This window comes from Pimephales promelas, chromosome 13 (genome assembly GCF_988280905.1).
Source record: "Pimephales promelas chromosome 13, fPimPro1.hap1.1, whole genome shotgun sequence".
In the NCBI taxonomy this organism is placed as follows: domain Eukaryota; kingdom Metazoa; phylum Chordata; class Actinopteri; order Cypriniformes; family Leuciscidae; genus Pimephales; species Pimephales promelas.
In genome coordinates this window covers 171,812-188,218 of record NC_142781.1, presented here as the reverse complement: position 1 = coordinate 188,218, position 16,407 = coordinate 171,812, and the positions used below count along the sequence as shown (strand labels likewise).

Sequence of the window (16,407 nt, the reverse complement as noted above, 5' to 3'; positions counted from 1 at the left end):
TTCCCTGTACCAATAACGGGGAGATGAACACACGGTGCCCGGTACAATCGCCCGAAGCCACTGATAACTGCATGTCAGATGACGCAGACCGCAGCCGACGAGCCCAGCCGAAAATCCACCACACGGACGGCCCCGATCACAGGCCGAGGATGATGTAAGGTACATTCTAAGCTTGACTCGTATTCCGCCTCTCTTTCCTCGTCTCCTGCGGGGTTTTTTCGGAGTGGTAGGCACGATTGACGCCATAGATGTGCAGGTATGGACGCCAGGAAAGGCGGTGGCGTACCCGTTGACTGACCGACAGAGTCGTAGATCGGTACATTCTCCACAGAATTACATATACTTAATAACGTCAGGCGGTCATACACCAGTAGTGGCGACACATTTCGAATGACAAACAGTAGAAACAGGCAAGGCAACAATAATCCCAACAAAGATAGACGGCAAGCCAAACACCATCTTTTCAATGGCCATCTTGCCATTGTTTGTATTAATCACATAACAAAGCCTCTTTAATATGAGATCCTAACGCTACAATCTTATTTTGTTGAGTGCACAAACATTGTCAGTAAATTTAAGCTAAAACAGACCAAGTGATTGATAGTTTTACAGATCCGCACGCTGGCGCGCTGACTGACAAAGCTGTGTAATCCTTTGTTGTTTAAAGATCAAACAGCCCTCGATCTGTGGAAAATATATGCTCCAAAATATTCATAATTCGTTATGTTTAATTTCGTCATATATATCTGAACCAGACGTGGGTGGTGTAACGCCCCTCGTTGGGTGATTTTATTTATGTGAGAAACTCAGTTTAAGGAATATTCTATAAATTGCTGATCCAGATCATTAATTTAGAATATCCTTCCCCCAAATTCAAATTGAGCTATAAACCTTAAGCCGAAGTTCCTTACAGATATAATAGGTTTTATAGGATTAACAGTAACATATTGGCTAGGCAGTAAAAGTTTTAAATACTATTATACTGTTGATGTTATTTGACTGTTCCTATGGTAATCTCCATTAAAGCTACACTGTGTGATTTTTTTTTTTTACCCCATCTAGCGGTGAAAAGGTATACGACCATCCAATGAATATTAGTTTCTTTTCCTCTCAATTCCGATTTCTTTTTAACTCCTACGGTGGTCAATGGTACCCGTGAAAGTGCACTGGAACGGCAGTCAAACTCTTGACTGTCCCACCTGTGAACTCGTACTAGATCAATGTACTCCCAGTTACATGTTGTAAAAACAAGGGTTACAGGTTGCCTGGAACGCAGCATTACAACTGCATTATGGCATTAGACTACATTAATTGTGTATAAAGTAAAATAAATGAAAAACAACTTATAGCCTACAAATTATAGCACCATTAAAATATTAATCACATGTTATCCGTCATAGAACACGGATTTATGTTACAAGGTAAACAATACTTTTCATCATTGACGCAAGGAAACACAGCACACCATGATATAATTAGGCAGGCAACAATAAAACTTCCAATATACACAAATAGGCTTAATTAACGTAACCTGTCGAGAAGAAAGCAGGCAACGTCGGCGTCCTTTTTAAAATCGTTGCTCGTCATGAGCTCTTTCCATCTTGGAAAGGCCACTCCAATATTTACTTTTGTCTCGTTGATTTGCCTGTTGTGTTGCCGTCTTAATTCTCGTTTTCGCTTCCTTGGCGACTCTGATACGTATCCTTGAGAATTAGAGTGATCCTCCATCAGCAACAGACTTTCAAAAAGGCTTTCAGGTTTTTTTACATCAGTCTCAAGCAATCCCCCTCTTCACATTCGACACGGTGCCATCGAGTGTTAGAAAGCGAAAGGCGAAGCTTGAATTAACGGGTATGTCCCTCTTTGGCTAATGTACTTTCAAGATGGAGGGGTAACATGGCGACCGACATTAGAACCCCTTACCCGTATGTATTTTCAATGGCATATTATACACTCACGAGAATACTTTATTGAACAAAGTAAATATACATTAATGAGCACTTAACTAAGTGTTTATAGCTAAGAATAAACTAAACAGTGCAGCTTTAAGTGTTAAATACTGTAAAATTCCTTGAGGTACTGTAGAACATGGTTAGGACGAGGTTAGATTCGTAACAAACTGTATGTTTTTATCGATGTGGGCGTTTTCATGGCTTGCCTTAACATTAGTGTTGAATAGCACGCGCTCTCAGTGGACGGGGTCACATTAGCACGTCATTCGCTATAATGAGGTGAGATCTGACTGACATCTCTCTCTTTTCACTCGAGAATAGTTGCTTTTTTATATAAATGACTTCATTTAAAAGAAGAGAATTTCAGCTTCATAAAGAGAGATCTTTTGTGTCTCTGTGACATGTATTTAAAGTCCCTGTAAAGGTAATTCAACAAAAAATTTCTAAACACATTATAAATGTTACATATGTATTGCTAAAACATATTACAAAGACTGTGTACTGTGAAGTTCTGAAATGCGGAGTTAGACCGTTAAACAGTTTTTCACCCTAGCTATTTTACGGATTGTTTGGGCGGGGCTAAAACAGGGCTCAATGACGCACTGGAGCCCCTGAGCTCGTGGACACGCCCCTATTTGATGACGCACGTTGGCTGATTCATAGACAGGGGCTGATCTCTCCCCTAACAATAGAGCACATTTGCATTCGCCGCTCAATCGCGAGTTACTATCAGTATTATACAGGTTGCTAGCTTGCTATGCCTTCGACAAGGAAATGCATAGGCTACTACCTGGATGCGATCATGTACAAAACAGATCGGTGTCTTTATTTAAATTTCCTAAAAGGCGATCACATCAAGTAGAGGTGGATTAATTTTGTGTAGAGCCAACCTTGATGAAGAGCTGAGGATCACCGCCAGCAACACCCGCCTCTGTAGTGATCGTTTTATAAACTTTCCTCAGAGACAACTAGGATTCACTGATAATCCGATGCTGCTGGTGAACGGGGCCGAAACGCCTCAGCGTTCATCCTCCATTCCGAGAGCAGTTTCACCTAATATCACCGTCGACAGCTTTCCCGCGAGTGGGCGTGGTTTCAGCACAGCCAGCAGACACGCCCCCAGCGTTTGAGAACAGCGATAACTGCTGATTTTTTCATGATTTTGATAGCTTATTTTATGTACTTCCCTACTTTTTTACCATTCAAATTTAACTGGGTGGCTAATAACACATTTTTCTGTGGTATGAAAGACTCAGAACACATACTTAATTTTGACTTTACAGGGACTTTAAAGATTTACAGCTCATTTTTCGGACGTGTTTTAAAGGGGTCATGAACTGGCTTATTAACAAAAACATCTTTTTGTTGTATAAACCAGCATTTTTGGAAATGAAAATCTGGACTATACTGGACTGGTAACCAGTGAAGTGATGCTAAAACAGGTGTGATATGCTCTCTTTTCTTAACACGAGTTAAAAGCCTTGCAGCAGAGTTCTGAACAACCTGGAGACGATAAAGCTCCTTCTTACTCAAACACATAAAAAGACTGTTACAATAGTCTAAACGGGTGGAGATGAACGCATGAATAATCGCCTTAAGTCACAAATGATCTTAATTTTGAAATGTTCCTCAGTTGAAAAAAGCAGTTTCTGACTAATTGTTTCGAATGAAGCTCCAAGGACACAGCTGACTCAAAGACAACACCTAAGCTCCTGAGGCTTGTTTCAACAGATGAGCCTTAGTCACCAATATATTGTTTTATATTAGGGATTTTCCTTTCAGGAGCGATGATTAGTGTTTCTGTTTTGTCAGGATTGAGAAGCAATCTCACTTCTCACTTAACCACTTTTTAATACTATTAAGACAGTTAATTAAAGAGGACAATTTAAACAACTCAGAGCAATACAGTTGGATATCGTCCGCATACATGTGATAAGATATGTCGCTAAACTGTCTAATAACCTGACCGAGAGGAAAAATAAACAAGAGGAACAGAATAGGACCCAAGACAGAACCCTGGGGTACCCCACATGACAACTCAGCAGTTTCAGACAATAGCCATGTTTCCATCCACTTGTCAATCGAATTATCTGAAGTTCGGTTAAAAAACTCATGCGGATAAAGCTGGTGAAAGTGTGTTTCCATCCAACGGCTTTAAAGCGAATAAAAACCCGTACGTAATGACGTCACATGCTGTTTTGCGATCAAATTGGTATATCAAATTGATTTGAGACATTTTAAGGTGTTTCCATTTGTTTTCGCACTGAATCGAACAACATTCAAGCAAACTTTTGCGAACAAAGTTTTGTTACACAAAACGGATCGCGCCATCTACCAACAAATGATCAATATTTCACAAGTTGAAGGCTAATAATGCTTATGTGCCAGCTGATAGCGACATATGAATGGGATAATGTATGCGAGGCGGTTGTTGTATTCGCTATAACAACCGCCTCGCTATATATTATCCTGCTTATTACATATAAATCAACCAAATAAATAAATAAATCAATAATTTGACACAAAATATTGACTTAAAAACGAGTTTATTGATTTAAAAACGAGTATTGCTTCTGCTAAAGAAAATAGTCTGTTCCGTCTCTGAACTGCGTCCATGTGTGTTATACTAGCAGCGCCGCAGTCTGTTAACTAGAAATAACAGACCACATTCTACATTACAATTCAACCAAGCCACGTAAAAACAAGCAAAACTAACCTACGAAAACAGCGACGCTATAAACATTGCTATGATGATGACGATGCCCGTATGCCCGACGACAGCGGAGGCGACTGTGGTTTGGGAACGACAGCGCTCCATCAGTTCTGGGAGATCGTGGTTCACGGAAACCCTTTGGTTGAAGCATCTTTTGTCCACTTACATCTGTCTTTGTTGACATCCGCCATGTGTGCGCAAACAGACTGGCCGGAAATGAACTCGTCTTCTGACGTGTTGCAACCATAAAAGGGCATAAAACTTAATCGCAATTCATTATTTATTCGGCAAATAACGTTTCCATCAGCTTTTATCGCATTAGCCGTATATCGATCAAGAGAAAATCCGATGAGACCGAATGCATTTCATTTGAGTCGATTTTCATGAAATTTCATCGAATTTTACTGTTTCCATAAGGCTTTTTTCATTCGATATCACTTAATTCGGATAAAACCGTGTCGATGGAAACATGGCTATAGTCTAAGACCAACACTGTGTATTTTTGAGTCAACTGACATCATAATATCACTTGAAACTTTAAAGGTGCTCTATGCATTTAGCGGCCTCTAGCGGTGATGTTTCAGAATGCATCAAGAGCGCTCGTGCTAGTGTGCGTGCTAGATCTCAAGAGCGAGCAGTCACTACCGGCCACACGGAGAATTTCAACGCAACGGCGAAATCATCACACAACATGCTGGAAACTAATGTAAACTCTAGGGCTGGGTATTGCGAATAATTTGGCGATTCGATTCGATTCTTATTTTTATGGGTTCGATTCGCTTCAATAGATTAGTTATTATCAATGTTACGTTCGTAGATATTCTGTGGGCGTCTGTGGGCGTCTGTGTTTGTTTTCTGCTTGCGCTCTCTCTCTCTCTCTCGCTCTATAAATTTCCTAGGTCAGCCTTCTCCGCTTGCTGATTGGCCCAGAAAACTGTCAATCATCATCAAGGGATGTGATGTGGACCTATCCGCTGTCTGAGACGTCCTCACTACCAGTTTAAAGGACGCTGGAAACAGACTGGAAATGAGTCCCGTTTTGATTCCCGTTCCCTTTTTGCTGCCATTGTGATGTGTGTTTTGGTTTGGGACTCGTTTGATTTGTTAATTTGCTTATGCTAACTGTGTTTCTTCAGTTTGTTTTTGTTACTTTGTTTGAATACTTTGGATGACGTTTGTTTCGACTGGTGTAGAGCTCTGCTCTTTTTGTTACCCTTTGCTCCAAGGAATGGGGGATAGGGAAGATGTCGTACGACTTCCATTGTGCAAACATCTAGAATAACCTTTGTATAGAAACACCAGGTAAGAGGTCAACGCCACCCTTGTATGTTTTTGTTTTGTGAGCTAGAGTAGGGAAGAACACGGCGCTCGGTGCTGAAGAAACAATTCTTTTTCTTTCCTTTTCTTTAGCCAGGTAAGAGGGTTGAATTTAATTAGAATTGTTTTCTTTTGTTTCTTTCTTTATTTTGGCGTCACTTTAGTCCCCTTTTCCGGGTAAATTGTTGTTTACTTTCTTTTATTTTATTTATTACTTATTTTTATTTTCTCTTAATATACATTGTTTATATTTTTGGAGGCTGTTAGCTTCCTTACTGTTCCTAATTTACTTTATCATTCATTTCGTATTCCTTATATTTTGTATAATAAATATTATTATTTTCATTGGCAGTTTGGTTTCGCTTATTGTTTCTTGACACACACTACCATTTCCACAGTTTTACATAGTCTTATTTAATGTTACTCCTCTAGCCCGTAGATTAGTTTAGAGGGGTCGTAACAATCAATATTTCATTTTAAATGGTTTGTTTGATTGACACAAAATTTTGTACACATGGAATCCATATTTTAATATAAATGCTGGTAACTGAAACCCTCCTTTAGCTATATTACTGAAATACACATTGCATTAACAACAGGGCCCACACAATTATTTTTAATTCATTTTTACTTTTACTTTGAGTAACAAACATTGTAACAGATTTAAATAATAATAAATACAATGCAATGCACACATGTAGGTTACAAACTGCATTACTTTACAAACAGCACATTACTGTATAAAACAGCAACATTGAAATATTTTTTTTTTTTTCAAAATTCAAAGCGGCTCATAAAGCCCTTGTCTGAACATTGCGTATCCATAACTAACATAACTTCTTTTACAATAATTAATAAATATGCACATACAGATGCATGTTGCACAAAAAGGTAAGTAGCACAAACTGCACAATGCTCATTACTGTTTCATTACAGCTCATTACTACAAACTTTACGTTTTTTTTTTTTTTTTTTTAATTTTAAAACATGCTCATAAAGCCCATGTCTGGACATTGCTAACCATTTTAACGCATTTTTTTTATTACCAAGTTTTTCTGGAAGAAGATTAGCTGGTCAACATAGTCTGACCTAAGGCAGCTCCTTTGCGCTGTGATCACATCACCAGCAGTTGGAAAACCTCTCTCCGCAGGAACACTTGTTCCAGGCACACAGAGATATCGCTTTGCTTGTTGTGCTAAAAGAGGATATTCTTCCGCATGCATCTTCCACCAGATTAGTGGGTTTTCAGAGAGAAAGATATGTTTGACATTACATGAAGTACAGCACATACATATTCGCTGGATTCCTGGCATCACCTCGGAAAATACACAGATGCAAGAAATAAAATGCATTATAATTAGTGATAATCCTTAAATATAATTTTTAATGTTGACTGCTTTTTCCTTTTTTATAAATAAGACGTTTGTATCTTTAACAGCCAGACTGACTTTTTATTTAGTGTCATCCAGTAAATCTCAGTTCTGGCTGAATGGGTCGGCTTTGGTTGTGGAGGTCATAGACTGTCTGGATTGATGAGTTGCTGCTGGGATCTTTGGTCAGTTGCAGGTTGGTGTCTCTGGTGATGTTGGTGCCCGAATGTAGTCTCAGAGGTTTCAGGTGTAGTTTGTGTGGGTCTGTGGTGTCGTCTTGGTTCTCACGGGTAAAGTCGTCTATGAGGTGGAGGTTCTCACCCTTGTCCTGGTGGTGATGTGGTGGTCCCTTGATTGGCCAGAGGATTTCTGTTGGGTGTAGTCTGTCTACCCCATTCACTTCTTTTGAAGTATTTTGACCTTGTCTTTGTTTAGATGTGCATGGTCATACTGGTATTTGACTGACACTGGATAGAAGAGGTCTAGTGGATGCTCTCTGGGTGGAAGTCTTCGCCAGGAAAAAGAAACGATGATCTCTCTTTTTTTAATTAAAAATTTGCTCAACCATTCCTTTTAGTACATCAAAGGTCTCATTTTCAAAGGTTATGAGCACTGGACGTGCTCCCTGCAACATTATAACGCCACTATTGTAAATGTTAACTGTTAGGTGTTTTTTCTGTGGGTTCTCGGAGTCCACTACGCACAGTTGCAAGGCATGTTGAATACTCCGTTCTGTAACCCTACCTTCATAATATCTGTAAAAAGTGTTTCTCCATGCAGGACTGCGATGTGTGAAGAAGCGAAGGTTACAGATTTGACCACCCCGTTGAGCTCCAACAAGAATCTCAGGATTTGCTGCTGACATAATGTTATACTTCCAACTTTGAATAAAAAAATGACAGCTCAACTGGCCACAGTCAAGGAGGGTTTGAAGACTTACTGTCCTTTGCTAACGTTATGCTTAGAGAGCTGCATTCATTTTGAAGGATTTCCCCTCTAATTCAACTTTTTCTTCCAATTCCATTTACAATTTCCAAAGTTTCTGGGGGAAAATAAGTTATTATTGCCTACCTCTTGTATAGGGCAAGTTGAAGGTTTGATTCTAGTTTATCTCTGTTGTTGTTTTTATCCTTTTTTCTTCCCTTTTCTTATGTTCTGAATATATTTCAGAGCAGCTTGGATGAGGGTTTGTATTCTGGTCGTTCCCTAGTTGTTGATGATCCTTCTAATGTCTTGGCTCTGCTCCTCTGATAAGATTATTTCCAGTGGGAAAGGTTTAGTGCCGTTTTTTCCCCCTTTCCTTTATTTTGCCAAACTTCTTTGGAGTGAAGAGTCTCTCCGTCTTATCAGTGTTTTAATGCCCATCAGGCTGCGTACTGTCCCTAGGAACACTGCCAATTGTACAGCTGGTGCCTGTAGATATATTCTAATACGTCAGCACTTAAGCATCACAATTTCACTTTCAGTTTGTGATTGACAGACTTTGCACTTACCCTTTTGTTTTTATGTGCTCCTGTGTTGATAGATTGCCTGTGCTGCAGGAGAAGTGATTTCCCAGCACATTAGTTGTGTTTTTATTTTTAAATGTTAGTACTTCAAAATCATCTGTTTTGCTAAAAGCCCGTCCAAAACCTGGGAGGGACTTTTTCTGGAATTGAGTTCCTGCTCTGAATTTCCATTACTAACACATTGGGTGCGGACAGAAAATTCAATGAAACATTGCTGCGTATCTTGCATAACATGTTCATGACGCACATTGTATGTCATTGATTTGTGGTTAAGTTATGACTTAGTAATTAGAAGGTGAGGTTAAGGAATGTTTTTAAATCTTTTTGTAAAATGCAGTTTCACAAGTTAAATGGTTCATATAATTTTAAACAAATTTGCTGTGCTGTCCGATATGAAGGAGGTCACTGATTGGCCTCACAGTTAATTTTTTTTATTCTTTTACATGTATATAGAATTTGTTAATTTAGTGTAATTTCTAATTTTGTATGAATACTTTGGTAACACTTTACAAAAACAGTACATGAATAATAAAGTACTAATATCCAGGGCCACTCTCCAGCCCGGGAGTTTCAGGCCCAAGACCGGCCCACTTTTTCCATGGTGGTGGAAATTGGATAAATGAAACAACAGTTCAGCTCTTACTATTGTATAGTTTTTATCAATACCGTGGTTCAACTGTAATGTAAAGGTTAAATAATAATTCACTTAAGCTGAGAAGATAGCAAAAAATGTCATGGTAATAATAACTTTTTCTGTATCAAATTGTGGTAATTTACTCCTTTACTACACCCACTTCTGAACAAACAATACATTTGGTTTATCATGTACATATACTGCTCTTTCTTAAAATTACAGAGGGATTTATGGATATCTACTTTTGTTGTGCTGTAAATCAGAATATTCTGTCAATAGCCTTAAAAATGATTTTGGAATCAAATGTTATAAAAATTAGGCTACGAATAATACATTTACAAATCCCTCAGTAAATGTCTAAATAATATAACTAAGTGCAAGACTGGAAGATTTGATGTATATAGATGTGACTGAAGTGGAGATTTCGGACTTGGAGTATGAGAGAAAAGTCATTTTGAGAAAATGGGCTTTAAAGATTTAGCAGCGAATGAGATTGCACATTCGGAGGCAAACGCGCCCTGATGCGTGCAGGCCATGGACCCAATCAACTCTATTTGGAGGAAGGGAACAACCCATGCAGGGCTGCGGTGTAATACTGAACGTGTGTAGCCTTTAAGTAAGCAATAAGGTACTCGAGGCTGTGCTGTATGGTGAATCAGTAATGGCTGAAGGGCGTTGTTAGGCCTGACGCGAAGCGGAGTAACCCCTTCAGCCGTTACTGATTCACCATTCAGCACTTGCCTCGAGTACCTTATTGCTTTTATAAAAACGGTTGCCACACAACATTACAATAAAAAACAATGTATTAGTGCAACTTTCATGTAGTTAAATCAATAAAAACATTCCTTCCGCTAGAAAAATATAGTCCCTGACTGTGAACAACGTTCCAATGTGTAATATGCAGGAAAGCTCAAATAAAAACAACAAACCATTCTCAAACTTTGCTCATTCTTTTTATACAAAACCAAAATTTGTGAAATTTCCTCACACAAATAGGCATAGCTTATCTCTCAGCAAACTAACAAATAAAATAAAATAAAAACGCAAGGGCACATTTTGATAGATAACAGTTAGGTCTTTAATCTAGTTATTAATTTAGTCGCTGAAATGCTGCCTAACAAGAGATACTTTATTTATTGTTGTTTATTTAAATTTATTTGAACATCTCCGTTTATTGTGCACGCATTAAATATTTGACTCATTTCAATGGTCTCCGCTGTGGTGATATTTTAGTCGGGGCTCAGCGCTGTCAGCGTGTGTTTTCTGTTGCAGCAAGAGTGTCACTCCAGTGCTTTCTTTGTTGTAAGTTTGGCCTCCAGTAGCTCTGTACTTTCAGACTTATGTCCACTCACAGACATAATCTCCTTCGATTCGAGACCAGCATTGGACAATCTCTGCACTATGGTGCTGCGCAGGCAGTGATTTGTGTAAACCTTGGAGGTACCTGCTGCTTTACTAATTCTCGGCAACATAGCTGCGAGGTAGTTCACACCCAAAGGCTCTCTTGTGTACCTGCGTCAAAAACCAGAAAAACCTTTAACACAACAAGATTTAACACAAATTATAAAATCGCTTATATGATTTATGTGCCGCTGCGTGTGTGATCTACGTACCAAACACATTTAGAGAGGTTTTGCTTTTTGGGGTGAAGGTAAAAAGCGGGGGGGTTAGATGGCAGAAGAAAAAAGTACTTCTCTAGAGAGGCAACGGGACAAAGCGGGTTCCCAGTTTGTTGGAACATGAAGCCACGCCTGCTATCCTTATTTCTGTCATGTGGGTCCTTATGGTTTTTTGTGTCTTCATTGAAGCTCATTGTGACATACTTCAGACCATTTTCGTTTGTTAAAATGCGGAATGAGTCTGGAATGAGTTCTCGGTTCCTCTACGTCCGAAGTGTAACTGCACGTCAAACCAGACTTTGTTTACGAGTCCTTCAGGTGTGTTGGGATTAAGCGCATCGGACAGTTTTATGGCGCTGAAATCTTTAGTAGAAATCGGTGTGTGATGCTCCGGTTTATCACGACCCTCTCTCTCTTCTCATTGTCTTTACGACTCCAGCGAAAACATTATTGGATGAGGTGAATTCGCTGTCTCTCATCAGACACCAGGACAAACTCAAAGGTGGATCATTCAGGAATCTGTTCAGACCCGCACGTAACGCCACATAGATACTGATCCCATATTTCTCTCCTGTGGAGCTTCTGACAGTTCAGTGAAGTCACGGATATTAAAGTGCGTTGAGTTCCGTCTTGGTGATTTGTTTAAAATCTATGCTGCAACCCTTTTCACTACACCAGTGACCGAAGCGTTTCACTGCCCATTGGGTTTGCTGCACGGTGTTTGTTTTCATTACGAGTCTTCTCGAATGTGTCAATGTTACATTTCAGCATGACGGTTCGTATTTGTAGAAGTCTCTCCAAATTGTTCCTCAAACCACTTATCCATCGTCATGCCACCTAGTAAATCGAAATTTACTTTAAACATTTTAGCCTTTTTAATTATAAAATAATAGTTTAATTTTAATAGTAGTTTTTTTCTATGTTTATGTTGATATGTATGGTTGCTAAGGGTGTTGCTAAGGGTGCAGTGATAAATAGAACCGTCGGGTGAAGTGGTCATAGCCGTGTTTTATTGTGACTAAAGTACAGCTCTTGACCAATCAGAATCAAGGATTGGAACTAACCGTTTTATAAGAGAAGATACACAACGTGACAAATGTAAATCAAGAAAATAATAATACATTCTCGCCCAGCCCAGAAGCGACGTGCCCCACCGGGAGTTACCCACCCCGGGCCTGCAAATACCTGAATTAATAATCACTTTACCATGATCTAATGATGCGTTAAGACATGTAGCCTACTAATGAAGAATTAAACTTAACTACGACATGAGTCTTCACTACACGTTAGTACATGCTCATTTTTTTTAGTCTTGTTTTCTTGCTCTTCTTTAGGGCCACTACTGCCCCTTCAAAATGTGTCCACTTTCCTCCTACCGTACAGTTCCTTCTCCATCCAAATTCAGGACAGCAGGAGGCTGAAGTGTACACGTACTTTACTTTACATAAAACATGATACTTAACCTATACCTAATTCTAAGATTACCTAACAACGTAAGAATCAAATCAACATTTAAAACTGTTTGGAGAACACGGTTCTAATGTTCACAATAACCAGAGGAACATTATAAACTTCAGATTATTAATTAACAAGTAAATATCTCATTTCTTTGTGATATCAAGAAGAGCACTGCTCTCGTTAATATCTCGTCTACATTAGGCTGAGCCGGGCACTGTGCAAGACCGATATCCCAACTGATTAGATGCCTTCTCCTTTTTTAAAGGTCACTCTCACAGTTTTGAACTGTTCAGCGTTTGCAATAGCCAACTCAGCAATAGGGGCTTGCATGACAATTGTATTTCTGTCAACATTCAATTTGTTGTATGCTTCAGCTTTACTGAAGTAGCGTTTGATGGAGTCTTCAGCTGTTCTTACTGGTGGGGAGAAGAAGAAAGGAGAATCTAGTAAGAGTTTGATATGGTGTATCTAATATGAGTAAATTATATTAATAATGAGATTAATTTTGTGTCTGCTATTGCTTTAAGAACAGGCTACAAAACAAATATATTGTTCTATCACAAAAAAAAAATCTCAAAATAAACTTGATTCTCTTGTAAAACAGGTTGTATCACTTCCACTTCACGGACCTCATGTATAACCTTTACATAGATTTCATCCTAAGCGTGTGCGTGTACACACAAACTAGATTTTGCATATGCACGAAAATTTGTGTACACAAGAACCAGCACAAAATTCCCCTTTAACCCTCTGATTATCTTCAGTTTTTTTAACCCACAAAAGACTTTTGGTCAATCCTTTAAAAAATGTTCTCTTTGTCTACATGGTACGAAACTTTCCACACCACTCAACACTTTCTAGATCTACAAAAAAAAAAAAAAATTAATTGGAATGATATCGGTTTTTATGTTAGCGTGAACAAAATGCCAACACTTGTCCCTGGACACACCGCCTAGTAAATATATGATATGCATCATCAACATCAGAACAGCATAGACAGAAATAAAGAGGCAGACTTCCAACAATGCAAAACAATCATGCTTGCCACACGCACACACACACACACACACACACACACACACACACACAGACAGACAGAGGAATACAATTTTGAGACTATAAAAACAGTTCATCATCAAAATCAGAAACAAGCAGAATACATAGACAGAAATAAAGAGGCACATTTCCCACAATGCAAAATTATCATGCTCGCCACACACACACACGCACAGGAATACATTTGTAAGGCTATAAAAAGGTGTATAATTTGTCCAATAAAATGCAGAACCACCACAAAAATAAATTGGCGACATCGACACACACACGTAAGACTATAAAAACAGTTTTCTTATCATTTGTAAAATAAAATTATCCAAAATGCAGAACCGCCACAAAAATAAATTGGTGACACTGACATTGAAAATGCGTGCGCGCACACACACACACACACACACACACACATGAATACATTTGTAATGGATGAAGAGTCCAGGCAGTGAGTTATGGGACATGTAGTTTGTGAGGGAGTTGGTGCCTGCAATATACTTTCAGTTTTGCATGTATTTACAGAAATCAGCTGGTTGAAGGAAAATTCTCATGATATTCTGAATTCATCCAGTTAACAGACGCTCTGAGGTGAAGTGAATTCAGCCTAAGCAACTATTTAATTGTACAATACAATAACATAACATAGTACACACATGATCTTAATTCCATAATGCTCTTAAACATAACAATATTGCTGGCCAGAAACTGATCAAATGCGCGCCCGGTGTGCGATACCTCGAGTTGTCAAACGGGACGCGGCCGATGTGCGACGCCCTAAAGAAAGCATTCTCAATAGCGGAGGAGTTGGTTTAGCCTGCCTCTGTGGAGATGTGCCGTGGGATGATCGGAGAGGTTGCTGCGTCACTGGAACATAAATAGGGAGTTGTAGCTCATTAATGTAGCTCATTGTAGATACATTAATTAATATGCACGCAACTTTTAGTTATTTTTATACCGTGTATTCTCTGTGTTAATTCGTGCACCAAACCGTGACGCCCGTACCGTTTCGGTTCAATACGAATACATGTACCGTTCCACCCCTAATATGTATGTGTGTGTGTGTGTGTGTTTGTATAAATATTTAATAAATTATATACATTTAATAAACTTATATTTAAGAAATCTTTACAAAAAAACATACTTACTATACTTTAGATGGCAACTTCTTGAATCTGCAATCCCATTACAGTTTTTATCTGTGGATATAGCACAGCATATTTTGAAATAAAGGATTTTAAATGTTTCGGTCGCGTCTGTTTATGTTTATGTTTGCCTGTGATGCCTGTTCTTCGTACGTTGCTTAAAACATCCGAGATCAAATGAGACATCCGAGATAATATCATCGTGCTCGGCATGATCCGGCTAATTGGGTTCTTTGAACACTCCTGCCGGTTATGATTAGTATCGCTGGATTGAGTTATCGGAGATAACTGCACGTTCATGCGATGGTTTAAAAGGGGACATGTATCGATAGCAGCGCTGCTATTGGCTGTTCAGCTTGGCCAAAGGACACGCCCAGTTTTTTTCCCAAGCAGAGCAAGCGCTTTTAATGCAAGGTTATGCCGAATTTCAGTCTTTAATTAAAACGCCAGGAACACCTCAAAGTGTGCAAAAGCCAGGAGAGAGTGCTGGCAAAAGTAGAAGACAAATGTTTTAATAACTTATTGTTATTATTATTATTTTTATTTTCATAATTACTTTGTTCATTGTAATGTCGAGTCACCACACTATAATAATGGACATGGTGAAAGTGAAGTACAAAAATATTCTACTTAATGGTAATTTTACTAGGCCTTATGGGCCTACTAGTCTCTTTTAAAAAGGCACTGTTAAATAAATGATTGTCTGTTTATAAAAGCAAACAGGAAAAAGGCTGAGAAAAAACTAATAATGATGCTCCTGACCCTGGCAGAAGAGCTGACCCTTGGGTTAATGTGAATTGCCCTGTTGTGAAGGGCATCCCTGGGTTCAGCTCTTCCAGACCCACATCAGGGACCAGTAGCAGCAACACCTTCATCACTGGGAAATGAGATTTAAATTATCTTTGTACACTGTGAAATAATGTGTTGCTGCATTAAATGAAGCAGACCTATAATCCAAATTGGCTGGTTTAGTCATTTCAACTGTTAAATCTTGAGTAATGATAAATTGTAGGGGTGTAACAATTCATCTACTACATCGATGTATCGATTTATATTCATATGATCCAACTACATCGATCTGTGCTCTGCTTGTTGGCCTTCCGGACAGCATATATCGATCTAAAATCGTTTTAAAAGTTAATCAATCGATTGCATCGATACTAGGAAATAACGCATTGAATTTAAGCACGTCAGACTTTATATGTTTTTTTCTTAGAACAGGCGTTAAACGTTACTCGATTCAGTCTATCTGTGACGTTATCGCCACGCACCAGCAGCAGCGCAATGACAACATACACACATGGCGAATAACAAGGAGAAGCCGACGAGCGAGAAATGATCAGTGTGTGGAAACACATTATTAACTTATTATTACTAAAACTAAAATTAACTTAACTAACACATATTAACTTATGTTAATGTAACACATTGGCTTTTGTAAAGACGGAGATGTTCTAAAAGAGTCACGCTGTTTGTAGGACATGTAATGTGTAATGTAAAGTTATGTCTTAAACAGTTGTGAGTGTATCGGATGTGCTTCAGTGCAATTGGATCTGCATGTCATTGGACATGATCATAGGACATGATGTGGCAGTGGCAATAAACCTCATGCGGTCTGTGTCCTTTGTCTACTTGAAAGAAGAAAAG

The 16,407-nt window shown here is 38.8% G+C and overlaps 1 long non-coding RNA gene across 1 annotated transcript; it reads right to left on the bottom strand.

Moving 5' to 3' along the window:
- Positions 1–7,046: 7,046 nt before the first annotated feature.
- LOC148973773 (uncharacterized) lies at positions 7,047–8,917 on the bottom strand. Its single transcript, XR_016145946.1, has 2 exons — positions 8,846–8,917; positions 7,047–8,765 (listed from the first exon to the last, which is right to left on the bottom strand). It is a non-coding gene; the product is annotated as an uncharacterized LOC148973773 (long non-coding RNA).
- Between the last annotated feature and the right edge of the window lie 7,490 nt (positions 8,918–16,407).